Source organism: Aethalodelphis obliquidens, unplaced genomic scaffold, assembly GCF_003676395.1.
Source record: "Aethalodelphis obliquidens isolate GAN/ISIS:26980383/991018 unplaced genomic scaffold, ASM367639v1 scaffold120, whole genome shotgun sequence".
Classification (NCBI taxonomy): domain Eukaryota; kingdom Metazoa; phylum Chordata; class Mammalia; order Artiodactyla; family Delphinidae; genus Aethalodelphis; species Aethalodelphis obliquidens.
Genome location: NW_020838064.1, coordinates 860,100 through 874,220, shown reverse-complemented (window position 1 = coordinate 874,220; position 14,121 = coordinate 860,100). Strand labels below are relative to the sequence as shown.

The 14,121-nt window shown below is 41.1% G+C and overlaps 1 non-coding gene across 1 annotated transcript; it reads left to right on the top strand.

Annotated features, from left to right (window-relative positions):
- The first annotated feature begins 13,659 nt into the window (after positions 1-13,659).
- On the top strand, positions 13,660-13,766 carry LOC113615587 (U6 spliceosomal RNA). Its single transcript, XR_003431056.1, has one exon. It is a non-coding gene; the product is annotated as a U6 spliceosomal RNA (small nuclear RNA).
- Positions 13,767-14,121: the final 355 nt, after the last annotated feature.

Below are 14,121 nucleotides of genomic sequence, written 5' to 3'. Positions count from 1 at the left end.
TGGAAGGAGGGCCTACTGTAAGATATGGGAAACAGGAGTACCTAGACACCCTAGAGATGTGGCTGGTAACCACATGTGGTAGGCCTCACTTGCCAAAATGTGAGAAGAAAAGTTGAGAGGCATGTCTGGGTTTGGGGCCTCTGATGTTTGGAAGGCCATGAGTAAGTAACATGGGTTTGGGGGCTCAGTACACCAGGATTGAGGTCTGCTTTTCCACGTAATAACTTTGATTCCCTCATCTGTATATTGGGGATAATGGAAAAAAATCTACCTCAGTTGAGGGAAAGATGAGGTTATATAAAATAGCACTTGACAGTCATTTTACAGCTGTATTTGTCAGACACTGAAGTGAAGTGAGTCTAGAAGACCAAAGAGCTAATGGTTGATTGGTTCTCTTAATGCCAAATTTGTAAGCTCTAGGTGGATGGAGGCCATGTTTTGTTTACTGTTGTCTGGTCTCTAGCCTGATACATGGCACATAGGGGAAGACTCAGTAAGTACACGTTGACTGAATATCATACTGGGCATTGACTTCCAATGCTAAAGTGAGGACAAGAAAATGGCCCTATTTGCCATTAGTAGGGATCCTGTGTCCTTTAAAATGAACAAGGCTGGGAAAAATCTGGATAAGGAAAATTGGGTGACCTGTTGATGAATTTAACAGCACATGAGTGAGGAAGCAGGTGGCCTTAGTCCTTGTTTCTGAGACCCAGTAAGAGTTGTAACATGACCGGGGGCTGGTTGGCTGGGTCTAGCCGCCTGGGTTTGAGGCTCTGGAGATAGTTTAGGTTCCTGCTGGCATAATGACTTGGCTCAGAGTTGTACTTTGCTGTGGTGTGAACTCAGCTTTTCCTCCTAACGTGCTACTGTTGCCAGCCGGCAGAGATCTGGGGTTCGGAGTGGGACAGCCCACCAGATGCACTTTGAGTCAGTGTTAAAGGGGGCCGCAGCACGTACCCAGACCCTGGAAGTCAAAACCGCTGCCAAGAACATCCTCCATGTTTTAGCAGCACGTCTGTGTCCGCGCCAGTGCATGCCGTGTCCTCATTTAGAACCTGTTTTGCCTTGCCTCTGGGTGACTTGGGTAGATAGAATTCTGAGTACTCAGTTCTCTGGGAAAGCCAGAGTTATTACAGCCTTCCTTGGTCAGGTCAGCATCTGAGATTACTTTTCCCTTCTCCCCAGGCTAGGAAGTTAGGCTAGGAAGTTCGCTTTCCACTACTGACCCCAAAGAAAGCAAGCTCCGGGAGACCCGAAGTCTGATTCTTACTTGGCTTTCCAGTCGAATTCACTGTTTCCCAAAACAGCTGACCATACCAGTTGTTTCATCTTTAATATAGAGATAATCTAATCCTAAACTCTAAATCACCCCCACATATGTGCCCCACCTCTGAGCCCTTGCTTATGGCTCACCCTACCTGGAATGCCTTCTCCTCTTCCCCAGAGGTGTTCCCAAGATCCAGCTTAAATGTCACTTCCATCGTAAATCTTCCTCCAAAAGGAACATGTGTTGTTATACTCTATCTTTTCTCTCCTAAAGATATAAATGCCTTAATAAGGCTAATAGTAGTTTTTAGTGTTTGTTAAATGTTTACTGCTATATGCCAGGCATGGAATAAGAGCTTTACATGTATCATCTCATTTCATCTTAATTCTGCATGATGGCTACTATTGCTGGCTCCAGTTTTTCAGGTGAAAAAAATGAAGCACAGAGCTTTGACACCATTTATTGAAGATGCTAGGGAGTGGCAAAGTCAGGATTTAAATGCTTTACCAGTCTAAGTTTTCTGGCCCTTATGTTCTGGCATACATTCTCTTTATCTTCAGTGTGTAACTAAATTTATTATATGTTTACTATATCCAGGCACTTGGGGTACCCAGGGTGTGCCAACATCTAGTCCATGTTCCACAGCAGGAACCCTGTTATCTCTGTCCCCAGCATCTAGCCTATCAAAGATGTCAGCATGTTTAAAAAAGTCATCACTGACCCTCTGGGCCATGGGAGAGTGTTTTTAAAAGTGTAATCCCATCCAGTGCCTGTGTTATAGTGTTGAGTCCACAGAATTCCATGGTCCCAAGAATCAGTCTCAGGGAAGCATGGGAGTAGGGTGGGATATGGGCAGGATTCAGTTCAAGGTCACTGTCCTGGCACCCAGGTTCCCAGTTTTATGTTTTAAGTAATCTAATGGGCAATGAAAGTGCTGCAGACCACACAGAAAATAAGGGAGGCAGTAAAGAAAGATATGGTTAATAGAATGGATCACATGCTGTGTGATCTTGGGCCAGTTGCCTTTCCTTTATGTGCATCAGTTTCTTCATCTTTAATGTAGGGATAATGGTACTACTCTCTGTGGTGGTCATTAAGATTAAATATAATGCTTGTAAAGTGCTGGAATGGTAATTAGAGCTGTTGGCAAAATATTCAGGTTCTCCACCTGACAGGCACATGTACTTTCCATGTGATGAATTCTGGTCAATGAATGAGCTGTGAGCAGAAGTGATGTGTGTTCCAGGCTGGAGCATCTAGTGGCTGGTGGGAGAACTCCCATGCACCCTGTTTCTTTCTGCCATGGTGATGGGCACTGGGCTGCATTAGCCCAGGCCTGGGAGTGTGGATGACAGTGCAGAGATCCAGCTATTCAGCAATGACAGAGTAGGAAGAGCAAGAAATCACCCGTTGATGATTCTGCTTTGTTACTAGCCTCCTGCTACAAGTGCTTAGAGCAATCTCTGAAATTTAGTAAGGGCTTATTAAGTTACAAAAAGGAAATGGGTGGGCTATAGAATAATAGGGTTTATCATTCTTTGAGTGGATGTCAGGAGACTGTAGGACCCTCTGTTCTCAACGTGGCTTTTTCTGTTACCCACCGCAACCCCCTCCATGCGTACACGTGGCTCTTACGTACCCCCAACCCGCAGCCCTCTGACACAGACAGTCCGTCCTTAGGTGGGGCACCTGCCTCAAACCAGGTAGAGGATACATGAGGGTTTTTGAACCTGGAAGACGTGAGGTTTGTGTCTTTAAAATGGTGGAAATGATAAGATAAAAACCTTGAGTGCTGCTGATTATCATGATTTCGGCCTCGTGGAAGAAGATGCTTGGAGCAACAGAGGAATGTCCCTGAGCAGACAGATGCATCAGGTCCTTACGGTGTTCGGCTTCCAGTGGTTCCTGAGATGCAGCTGCACCCTACCCTTCCCATGTTCATATTCTGTGAGCAAGGAATAACATTCTCCACTATTTTTTTTCAAAAGTACTAGTTTGAACTAAATTTAAATTTAGTGTATTTAAAATAAATTAATGAAGCTAAAATTAAATTTACTGATTTGAACTAAATTCTAGTTACTTGCAAACTAACACAGGCCTACTTGCAGCTCTTTCACCAATCTGCTCTGGAGCTTCTTGGGGATCAATCTTGTCATCTGTCAAATGGGGGCTGGGATATTAGTCCTACCTGCTTTTTGAAAATATTGAAGTATAGTTGATTTACAAGGTTGTGTTAGTTTCTGGTATACAGTACTACCTGCTTTATTAGTCATCATTTTTCGTTGCAAAAAACAGAAACCACTCTAGCTAGTTTAATTTATTACAGGATATAAGGTAACTCAGTCTCTGGAAGGGCCAGAGGCTTTCCTCCAGGGCTGGTATCTCCGTTACACCTTTGGCCCATTCTGTTCAAAAACTCAGCTCCTGAGTTCTTTGCCCCTGCTGTTTCTGGAAGCTTGAGGTTTCTATCACCCTTACTACTATCAGTTCTACACTGACTTCATGTTAGCCTTTGATGCATGGTTTCTCAACCTTGGCACAATTGACATTTTGGGCAGGATAATTCTGTGTGTGTGTGTGTGTGTGTGTGTGTGTCTGTCCTGTACATTATACGATGTTAGCAGCATTGTTGGCCTCCCCACATTACATGCCAGTTGAGACAACCAAAAATCACCCCAGGTTGAGAAACACCGTTCTATTGGATCAAAGCTTCACACTCCACTGCAAGCAGACTGTGCCAGGGCAAGAGTTCAAAAAGAGGCCTGGGTGTCATATGTCTGTGTATTTAAAAGTAATAAATCAAGGGCTTCCCTGGTGGCGCGGTGGTTGAGAGTCCGCCTGCCGATGCAGGGGACACAGGTTCGTGCCCCGGTCCGGGAAGATCCCACATGCCGCGGAGCAGCTAGGCCCGTGAGCCTGGCCGCTGAGCCTGTGCGTCTGGAGCCTGTGCTCCGCAACGGGAGTGGCCACAACAGTGAGAGGCCTGCCTACCGCAAAAAAACAAAAGCAAAAACAAAAGTAATAAATCAAGCTAACAAGATGTTTAGTAAAATATGTTTGTTCTCATCTCCTATCTTGACAGCTTCATAACAACAATGAAACCCCAAACAAATTTGGTTTTATATGATGAAGTTGGCAGAATGTCTAAACTGAATTATTGCATATATTCTGAGCAAGTTGATGGGACAGCAATATTTGAATGAGAAAGACATTCATAATTTATAAACTATTATATAGTCCATAAAATTTATTTCTCTTGCCTTCATTTTTCATAAAATCACTAAATATGTTGTTATAATAAAGGTTTTTGCATAGTTTATGTTCTACAGGCAGTAGTGATCCAAAAGACAAAAAAAGTGTAATTAGTTTCAAAATATAAAAATTTGAATATGTTTTCATAGAAGATATAAATGAAAGTTAATATAAAAATTTTAAAGCTCAAAAGCCTCAGTGAAGTTGCTTTTTAAGTATTCAAAGGTATTAAAATTACAGGGCAAAATACAGATTATATAAGTATTGAATATCAAAGTTTTAAATCAAAGTTGTTTAAAGCTAGAAAATTTTAATATTTTGAAAACAATTTTATTAATAGTTTTATTATGTAATATTTCTCTTACATGACTTTTTGCAGTTGTACTATTCAGTGTCAATCTAGTTGCTAATATAAAGAATTGGTATTACTTTATATTTCTGTCTTTGGATAGAAGAATGGAAATTTCTATCCAAATAGAAATTCTGTATCTCACATACACAAATTAGAGAGTGATATTAACTACTTAAATTGCAAAATGTTCCTTGGAAAGGACAAGCAGGAACATGAAGAGAAACAGAAAAATGGACGCTCAGCACTGCTGGCAAGTGATGCTTGTTATGCTAGAATCTATTGCACACGTGCTGCTTGAGAAGGAGAAGTTATTAAGAAGTTAATTTGTCCTTTCACTTAAGTATTTTCCATGCTAAAGTTCTTCGCATACTCTGACATGGTGCCTGTCTGCAACACTGGCAGAGGCCACTCCCCACAAACCTTTCTGATATTTAGATACAGTTGCCCTTTGTTTAGAGATTTTAGGGTAAGAGGTGAGGAGAACATTCTTGGGGGCCTAAATGGTGTTATGAAATGGGATGTTTAGGATTACAGTTCATGCTGAGCCAGTGCTAAGCATGTGATCCTGAATGACAAAAGCACCCTGTGTTCCTTAATACATTTATGTTTTTATGTATTTCTGAGATACAGGGCCAATCTTGCTAGGATGTAAGTGCACTACTGGCTGCAAGGGAGACAGGGAAAACAAGTCCTGAGCCTCCATCTTGGGGATATTTAGACTCACAATATAGGAATTTCCCCAAACGTAGAAAGAGTGCTCAAAAGGTGCTGGGCAACCAAAATCGGTGGAATAGGGAAGTCCAGGGCTCCATTCTTTCCCCAAAACAACTAATGAGCTGGTGAAGACTGTCAGAGTCAGCTTTTGAAGAACTCTGAAATCTAGTCAAAAACTAACAACAGCAAAGGGAAAACCTGGTGAAGAGAGAAACTGCTTCTTTATGGTGAGAGGGTGCAGTGGCATTTCAGATTGCCCCCCCACCATCCCCCACACTCCATAGCCGTGAGGATGTGACCCAGACTTCTCGTGCTGGTTGCGAGTGCCAGAAGGGAAACTGTTCTTGAACAACTGTGGTGGTGAGGTCAGCCTGCCTGGTGGCTCCCTCAGGACAGGTGGAAAGGCTTCCTGTTTCCACACTCAGGGCATTCCTGGGGCTGGGGTGACAGGTGGCTTTTGCTAAAAGCATTTAAAGGCACAGACAGGTACTGGCCTCAGCACCCTGCAGCAATACTTGGGACAGGTAATAGATCAAGAAGCCTGAGAAAGAGACATATGTGGGAATAGGGCTTTTCAAAGCTTCCATGTGTGCCTGGGACTCGAGAAAGCCATGTGCAGGCTAAGAGTGAGACACAGTCAGAGAAGGCCTGAGAAGGCTCTGGGCTTTCATCTCTTGCTGGCCTTCAGGCTCTGTGCAAGCAGGAAGTGAAGCTAAGGCAGAGTTGCAAGTAGCCTCTGCTAAGTGTTCAAGGCGTGCCCTGACACAGATCCAGTTGGCAAAGACTAAGAGGGTATTTTTTCTTTCCTCTAAAAGAATTCTTCTTTATTTCTTTTGTTGGCTCCAGACATTTAAGGTAACTCTGCCAAAAGAGCAGTTGTCCGATAAGCTAAAGGAACACAGAATTCAGTGGCAAAGACTACAGACCTTACAAAAATACAAAACTCACTAAATAAGCAAACAACAGCAACCTATAATAGGAAGAGGAAGGAAAATCTGACTTCCAGAGTTGCCACATATTCAAAATATCCAGTATTCAACAACCAAAAATCACAAGCCATGCAAATAACAAGAAATTATGGCCATTCACAGGACAAAATTAATTAATAGAAACTGTCCATGAGGCAGCCGTATTTCCTCACTAAAAATAAAGCCCTGTTTTGGGGCTGTGAGGACGAGATGTGTTTAGAATGAATGTATACATGTGTGGTGACACTGAGGAACCACTGCGTGATGTGTTCTCTTGCTGTTTGGATGGGGTTGCGTGTCTGTATCCTCTTAGAAAAGTACACAGTGTGCCAAGGGAGAAAGAGGGAGAGCTCCCAGGAGCACGTGGTTCCAGCCAAAGAGATGGTGGTATGGGTGGGTGCGTAGGTGCCCAGGGAGAGGCGGTCCACACCAGCTGTGTGATTGCTCCCAAACCAGAGAGAAGATGTAAAGTTCCTGCTTCCCGAGGCGTCCAAAGGACAGGGGCTTTGTAGAGTGTAACCCAGATGCTGTGTGAATGGGAATGTAGGGGAGGGCGGGGCCTTGACAATGAACTTGACAGTAGAATGGACTGTGGGGATATAGCTCAGCCTTCTTACCTTTGAGCTTCAGTCTCATTTGTGAAAACAGATGATGATGATGATGATAATGATGACGGCCATACTTGGACTGTGCATTCTGTGTTCCAGACACTTCATATAAGAACTCATTTAGTTTTCATATTAATATTACAAGGTGGTGCATTTTACAGATGAGGAAGCTGAGGTGTAGGGAAGTTAGGTCACTTGGTCGTACAGCTAGTATTTGGAGAAAGCAGATTCAGATCTGGCCTCTGTCTTAAGCACTGCCCTGGCTTTCATGGGCTTATCATGAGGATTAAATGGGTGAACACATTAAGAGCTTAGTCTGGTGCCTGGCACAGGATAAGTGTTCAGAAAATCGTAACAGCTGTTGTCATCAGTATCAGAATCCAAACATACAAGTGGGGGCTTTCTCCAACTCTCTCATGTCAGATGTGCTTATGTGTGTAAACAGCCACGTTTAAAAGGGGAGTGGGGAACATCGTTTTGCAACTACCTATTAAACTGGTGGATCTTTACTTAGAACAAATTACAAGCACCTTTGTGCTGCCTGGAAGGTAAAATTTGCTCAAGCCTTCCCTGGTTTTACCCCAGCTTGGGCCCACTCGGCTGGGTGAGCTGACCGCACCGTCTGTCCCTCAGCCCCTGTGTGTCTTCCCTACCAGGCACTGACCTCGCATTTGTCTAACTTCCTGGTCATGAGCCAGTCTCTCCTGTTAGACCTCAAAGGATCTGAGAGGTTCACAGGAGAACACACAGGATGTGGCTGGTCCTCTGGGTGATTCTGAGGGGCCCCAGTGTAGGCCCTGAGAAAATGTGGGCAGCCCCATCCCCAGTCCATTCTGGTGGTCTGTTTGATAGAGCAAAATCCAGATGTCAGAGAATTTGATTTTCTTTGTTTCTTTCCCGTGAAATAGAATGTGGATCTGGTGTATGGGGAAGAATCTAGTGATTCATATTTTCTGCTTATTTGGCTCCTGGCTGAATGGGAATTTGCATTACTTAATGTCTGACTTTTTTCTGGGGAATCAAAATAAGTTTCCTATTCAATTATTAAGCAAGTTTCACAGCCAAAGAATCCTCTTATTTTTACAAGTGGGATATTCCTTGGTGGAGGGTGTCTGAGTAGTTGATCCCTCTCATGTCCTCCATTTCCACTGTCCTCGTCTGTGCAAGAAGTTAAACTACCTCATTCATGGATTAGGAGCTTCTAAGAGGCAGTTTGGGAGACTTTGACCTTGGAAGCTGGGAGTGAATTCTTAATATGCACCAGTTGTGGGGTAAGAGTTTGTGTCTCCTCTTTGTTCTTCAATCCATCAGCTTCGGACATGCTCACACAGGCCACATCCCTTGGGCCTGGGGTCATTGGAGACAAAATATGAAGGGAACAGAATAGTGTGTAGGGTCCAGTGTGCTCTGCCCTCGGCTGATCTGGGAAAAAACCCAAAAAACTCTGATGCCCTTGAGGTGGAGCTTAAACCAGGCTTGTAGCTGGGCCATGTCTGGGAAGCCCACAGATTAGTTTCAATTAAGTGTCTTTCCAGTTGGTCCCATTTGTCCCATCAGACTGTAGGCTTCTTGAGGGCAACTCAGCCACGATTCCTCTTTCCCTTCCTTTCTCCTCCTGTGCCATCATGTGTACAGCACAATGATTTTTAAAAAAAAATTTGTTGAAGTATAGTTGATTTAAAATGTTGTGTTTAATTTCTGCTGTACAGCAAAGTGACTCAGTTATATATATTCTTTTTCACATTCTTTTCCATTATGGTTTATCACAGGATATTGAATACAGTTCCCTGGGCGGTAGGGACCTTGTTGTTTATCCATCCTATGTATACTAGTTTGCATCTGCTAGTCCCAAACTCCCAATCCATCCCTCCCCCAACCCCCTTCCCCTTGGCAGCCACCAGTCTGTTCTCTATATGTGTGAGTCTGTTTTTGTTTCGTAGATAAGTTCATCTGTGTTGTATTTTAGATTCCATGTATAAGTGATATCATATGATATTTGTCTTTCTCTTTCTGACTTCACTTAGTATGATAATCTCTAGGTCCGTCCATATTGCTGCAAATGGCATTATTTAATTTTTCTAAATGGATGAGTCCTATTCCACTATATATGTGTGTATTTATATATGTATTTCAATTCCCTGATGACTGGTAATGTTGAGCACTTTTTCATGTACCGGTTGGCCATTTGTATATCTTTGGAAAAATGTCTGTTTAGATGCTTTGCCCTTTTTTTTTTTTTTTTTTTTTTTTTTTGCTATACGTGGGCCTCTCACTGCTGTGGCCTCTCCCGTTGCGGAGCACAGGCTCCGGACGTGCAGGCTCAGCGGCCATGGCTCACGGGCCCAGCCGCTCCGTGGCATGTGGGATCCTCCCGGACCGGGGCACGAACCCGTGTCCCCTGCATCGGCAGGCAGACTCTCAACCACTGCGCCACCAGGGAAGCCCCCTTTGCCCACTTTTTAATCAGATTTTTTTTTAAACATCTTTATTGGAGTATAATTGCTTTACAATGGTGTGTTAGTTTCTGCTGTGTAACAAAGTGAATCAGCTATACACATACATATATCCCCATATCCCCTCCCTCTTGCATCTCCCTCCCATCCTCCCTATCCCACTCCTCTAGGTGGTCACAGAGCACTGAGCTGATCTCCCTGTGCTATGTAGCTGCTTCCCACTAGCTATCTGTTTTACATTTGGTAGTGTATATATGTCCATGCCATTCTCTCACTTCTTCCCAGCTTACCCTTCCCCCTCCCCGTGTCCTCAAGTCCATTCTCTACAGCTGTGTCTTTATTCCTGTCCTGCCCCTAGGTTCTTCAGAACCATTTTTTTTTTTTTAGATTCCATATATATGTGTTAGCATACGGTATTTGTTTTTCTCTTTCTGACTTACTTCACTCTGTATGACAGACTCTAGGTCCATTCACCTCACTACAAATAACTCAATTTTGTTTCTTTTTATGGCTGAGTAATATTCCGTTGTATATATGTGCCACATCTTTATCCATTCATCTGTCGATGGACACTTAGGTTGCTTCCATGTCCTGGCTGTTGTAAATAGTGCTGCAATGAACATTGTGGTACATGACTCTTTTTGAATTATGGTTTTCTCAGGGTATATGCCCAGTAGTGGGATTGCTGGGTCGTATGGTAGTTCTATTTTTAGTTTTTTAAGGAACCTCCATACTGTTCTCCATAGTGGCTGTATCAATTTACATTCCCACCAATAGTGCAAGAGGGTTCCCTTTTCTCCACACCCTTTCCAGCATTTATTGTTTGTAGATTTTTTGATGATGGCCATTCTGACAGGTGTGAGGTGATACCTCATGGTAGTTTTGATTTGCATTTCTCTAATGATTAGTGATGTTGAGCATCCTTTCATGCGTTTGTTGACAATCTATATATCTTCTTTGGAGAAATGTCTATTTAGGTCTTCTGCCCATTTTTGGATTGGGTTGTTTGTTTTTTTGATATTGAGCTGCATGAGCTGCTTGTGTATTTTGGAGATTAATCCTTTGTCAGTTGCTTCATTTGCAAATATTTTCTCCCATTCTGAGGGTTGTCTTTTTGTCTTGTTTATGGTTTCCTTTGCTGTACAAAAGCTTTGAAGTTTCATTAGGTCCCATTGGTTTATTTTTGTTTTTATTTCCCTTTCTCTAGGAGGTGGGTCAAAAAGGATCTTGCTGTGATTTATATCAAAGAGTGTTCTTCCTATGTTTTCCTCTAAGAGTTTTATAGTGTCTGACCTTACATTTAGGTCTTTAATCCATTTTGAGTTTTTGTGTATGGTGTTAGGGAGTATTCTTCTTTTACCAGATTTTTTTTTTATTCCTCTTGAGTTGTATGAATTCCTTATATATTTTAGGAGTATATCATATGGGTGGTTTTCGAAGATTTTCTCCCATTCTGTAGATTGCCTTTTCATTTTGTTGATTGTTTCTTTTGCTGTGCAGAAGCGTTTTAGTTTGATGTAGTTCCACTTGTTTCTTTTTGCTTTTTTTGCCTGAGCTTTGATGTCATATCCAAAAAAAATCATTGCCAAGACCAACGTCAAGGAGTTTTTCACGTATATTTTCTTCTAGGAGTTTTACCATTTCAGGTCATACATTACATTTAAGTCTTTAATCCATTTCAAGTTAATTTTTGTGAGTGGTGTAAAATAGGGACCTAATTGTATTCTTCTGTATGTGGCTATCCAGTTTTCCCAAAACCATTTATTGAGGAGACTGTTTTTTCCCATTTTGTGTTCTTGGTGCTGTTGTCAAAGATTAGTTGACCATATATGTGGACTCTCTGTTCTGTTCCATTGGTCTATATGTTTGTTTTTATGCCAGTACTGTACTGTTTTGATTACTATAGCGTTGTAATAGAGTTTGAAATTAAGACGTGTGATACCTCCAGCTTTGATCTTCTGTCTCAAGATTGCTTTGGCTATTTTTTATTCCTCTTGAGTTGTATGAATTCCTATATATTTTAGGAATATATCATATAGGTGGTCTTTGCTTTGGTTTTTGCTTTGGCTATTAGTGTTTCCACACAAATTTTATTTACTGTTTCTGTGAAAAATGTCTTTGGAATTTTGGTACAGATTATGTTCAATCTGTAGATTACTTTGGGTAGTTTGGACATTGTAACAATGTTAATTCTTCCAGTCCATGAATATGGAATACCTTTTCATTTATTTGTATCTTCTTCAGTTTCTTTCATCAATGTCTTCTAGTTTTTGGCAAACCAGTCTTTCATGAGAATTCCCTGGTGGTTCAGTGGTTAACACTTGGTTCTTTCACTCAGGTTCAATCCCTGGTCAGGGAACTAAGATCACACAAGCTACTCGGTGTGGCCAAAAAAACCCCGAAAAACAACAAACAAACAACACACACAAAAAACACCCCCCCCCCAAAAAACAAAACAAACAAAAAGCCCTGTCTCTTACCTCCTTGGTTAAATTTATTCCTGAGCATTTTATTGTTTTTGATGTTGTTGTCAATGGGATTACTTTCTTAATTTCTCTTTCAGATAGTTTGTTGTTAATGTATAGAATGTAACTAATTTTTGTATGTTGATTTTGTATCCTGCAACTTAACTGCATTTGTGTATTCTAACAAGGTTTTTGTGACATCTTTAGGGTTTTCTATACATAATATTATGTTATCTGCAAACAGAGACAATTTAACTTCTTTCTTCTGATTTGGATGACTATTTCTCTTTCTTGTCTAATTGCTTTGACTGCAATTTCCAATACTGTGTTGAATAGGAGTGGTGAGAGTAGGCATCCCTGTCTTGTTCCTCATCTTAAAGGAAAAGCTGTTAGGTTTCCACCATTGAGTATAATGTTAGTTGTGGGCTTGTCATATATGGCCTTTATTATGTTGACATATATTCCTTATAAACCCAATCTGCTGAGAGTTTTTCACCATGAAAGAATGTTGAATGTTGTCAGATGCTTTTTCTGCATCTGTTGAGATGATCATATAATATTTATCCTTCATTCTGTTAATGTGGTGTGACTCATTGATTGGCTTGCTTATGTTGAACCATCCTTATAAGCCAGGGCTAAATCCCACTTGATCATGGCATGTGATCCTTATAATGTGTTGTTGAATTTGGTTTGCTTGTATTTCACTGAGGATTTTTGAATCTATGCTCATCAGGGATATTGCTGTGTAATTTTCTTTTCTTGTGTCCTTGTCTGGCTTTCTTATCAGGATAATGCTGGCCTTGTGAAATGAGTTTGGAAGTGTTCTCTCCTTTTCAATTTTTTGGAAGAGTTTGAGGAGGATTGGTGTTAATTATTCTTTAAATGTTTGGTAGAATTCACTGTTTTTTTTTAAATTGAAGTATAGTTGATTTATAATGTGTTAATTACTGCTGTACAGCCAAGTGATCAGTTATACACACACACACACACACACACACACACACACACACATTCCTTTTTTAAAATATTCTTTTCTATTATGGTTTATCATAGGATTTTTGAATATAGTTCCCTGTGCTGTACAGTAGGACCTTGTTGTTTATCCATTCTATATATAAAAGCTTACATCTGCTAACCCCAACCTCCCACTCCATCCCTCCGCCAGCTCCCTCCCCCTTGGCAACCACTAGTCTGCTCTATGTCCGTGAGTCTGTTTCTTTTTCATAGATAGATTCGTTTGTGTAATATTTTAGATTCCACATATAAATGATATCATGTGGTATTTGTCTTTCTCTTACTAAGTACTTTACTTACTATGATAATCTCTAGTTGCATCCATGTTGCTGAAAATGGCATTATTTCGTTCTTTTTTATGGCTGAGTGGTATGCCATTGTGTATATGTACCACATCTTCTTTATCCATTCATCTGTTGATGGACATTTAGGTTTTTGCATGTCTTGCCTATTGTGAATAGTGCTGCTATGAACATAGAGGTGCATGTATCTTTTTGAATTATAGTTTTGTCTGGATGTGTGCCCAGGAGTGGGACTGTTGGATCATTTGATAAGAATTCACTATTGTGCTCGCTTCGGCAGCACATATACTAAAATTGGAACGATACAGAGAAGATTAGCATGGCCCCTGCGCAAGGATGACACGCAAATTCGTGAAGCGTTCCATATTTTTAGGGAAGACATATGGGAACATATGTTTATGTATGACTGATTCACTTTGTTATAAAGCAGAAACTAATACACCATTGTAAAGCAATTATACCCCAATAAAGATGTTAAAAAAAAAAAAAAAAAAAGAATTCACTATTGAGGCCAGTTCCTGGTCTTTTCTTTCTTGGGATATTTTTGATTACTGATCAATCTCCTTAATAGCTACAGATATGATCAGATTTTCTATTTCTTTATGATTCAGTCTTGGTAGGTTGTATGTTTTTTGGAATTTATCCATTTCTTCTAGGTTATGTAGTTTTGTGGCACATAAATGTTCATAAGACTACTTTGATCCTTTATATTTCTGTGGTATCAGT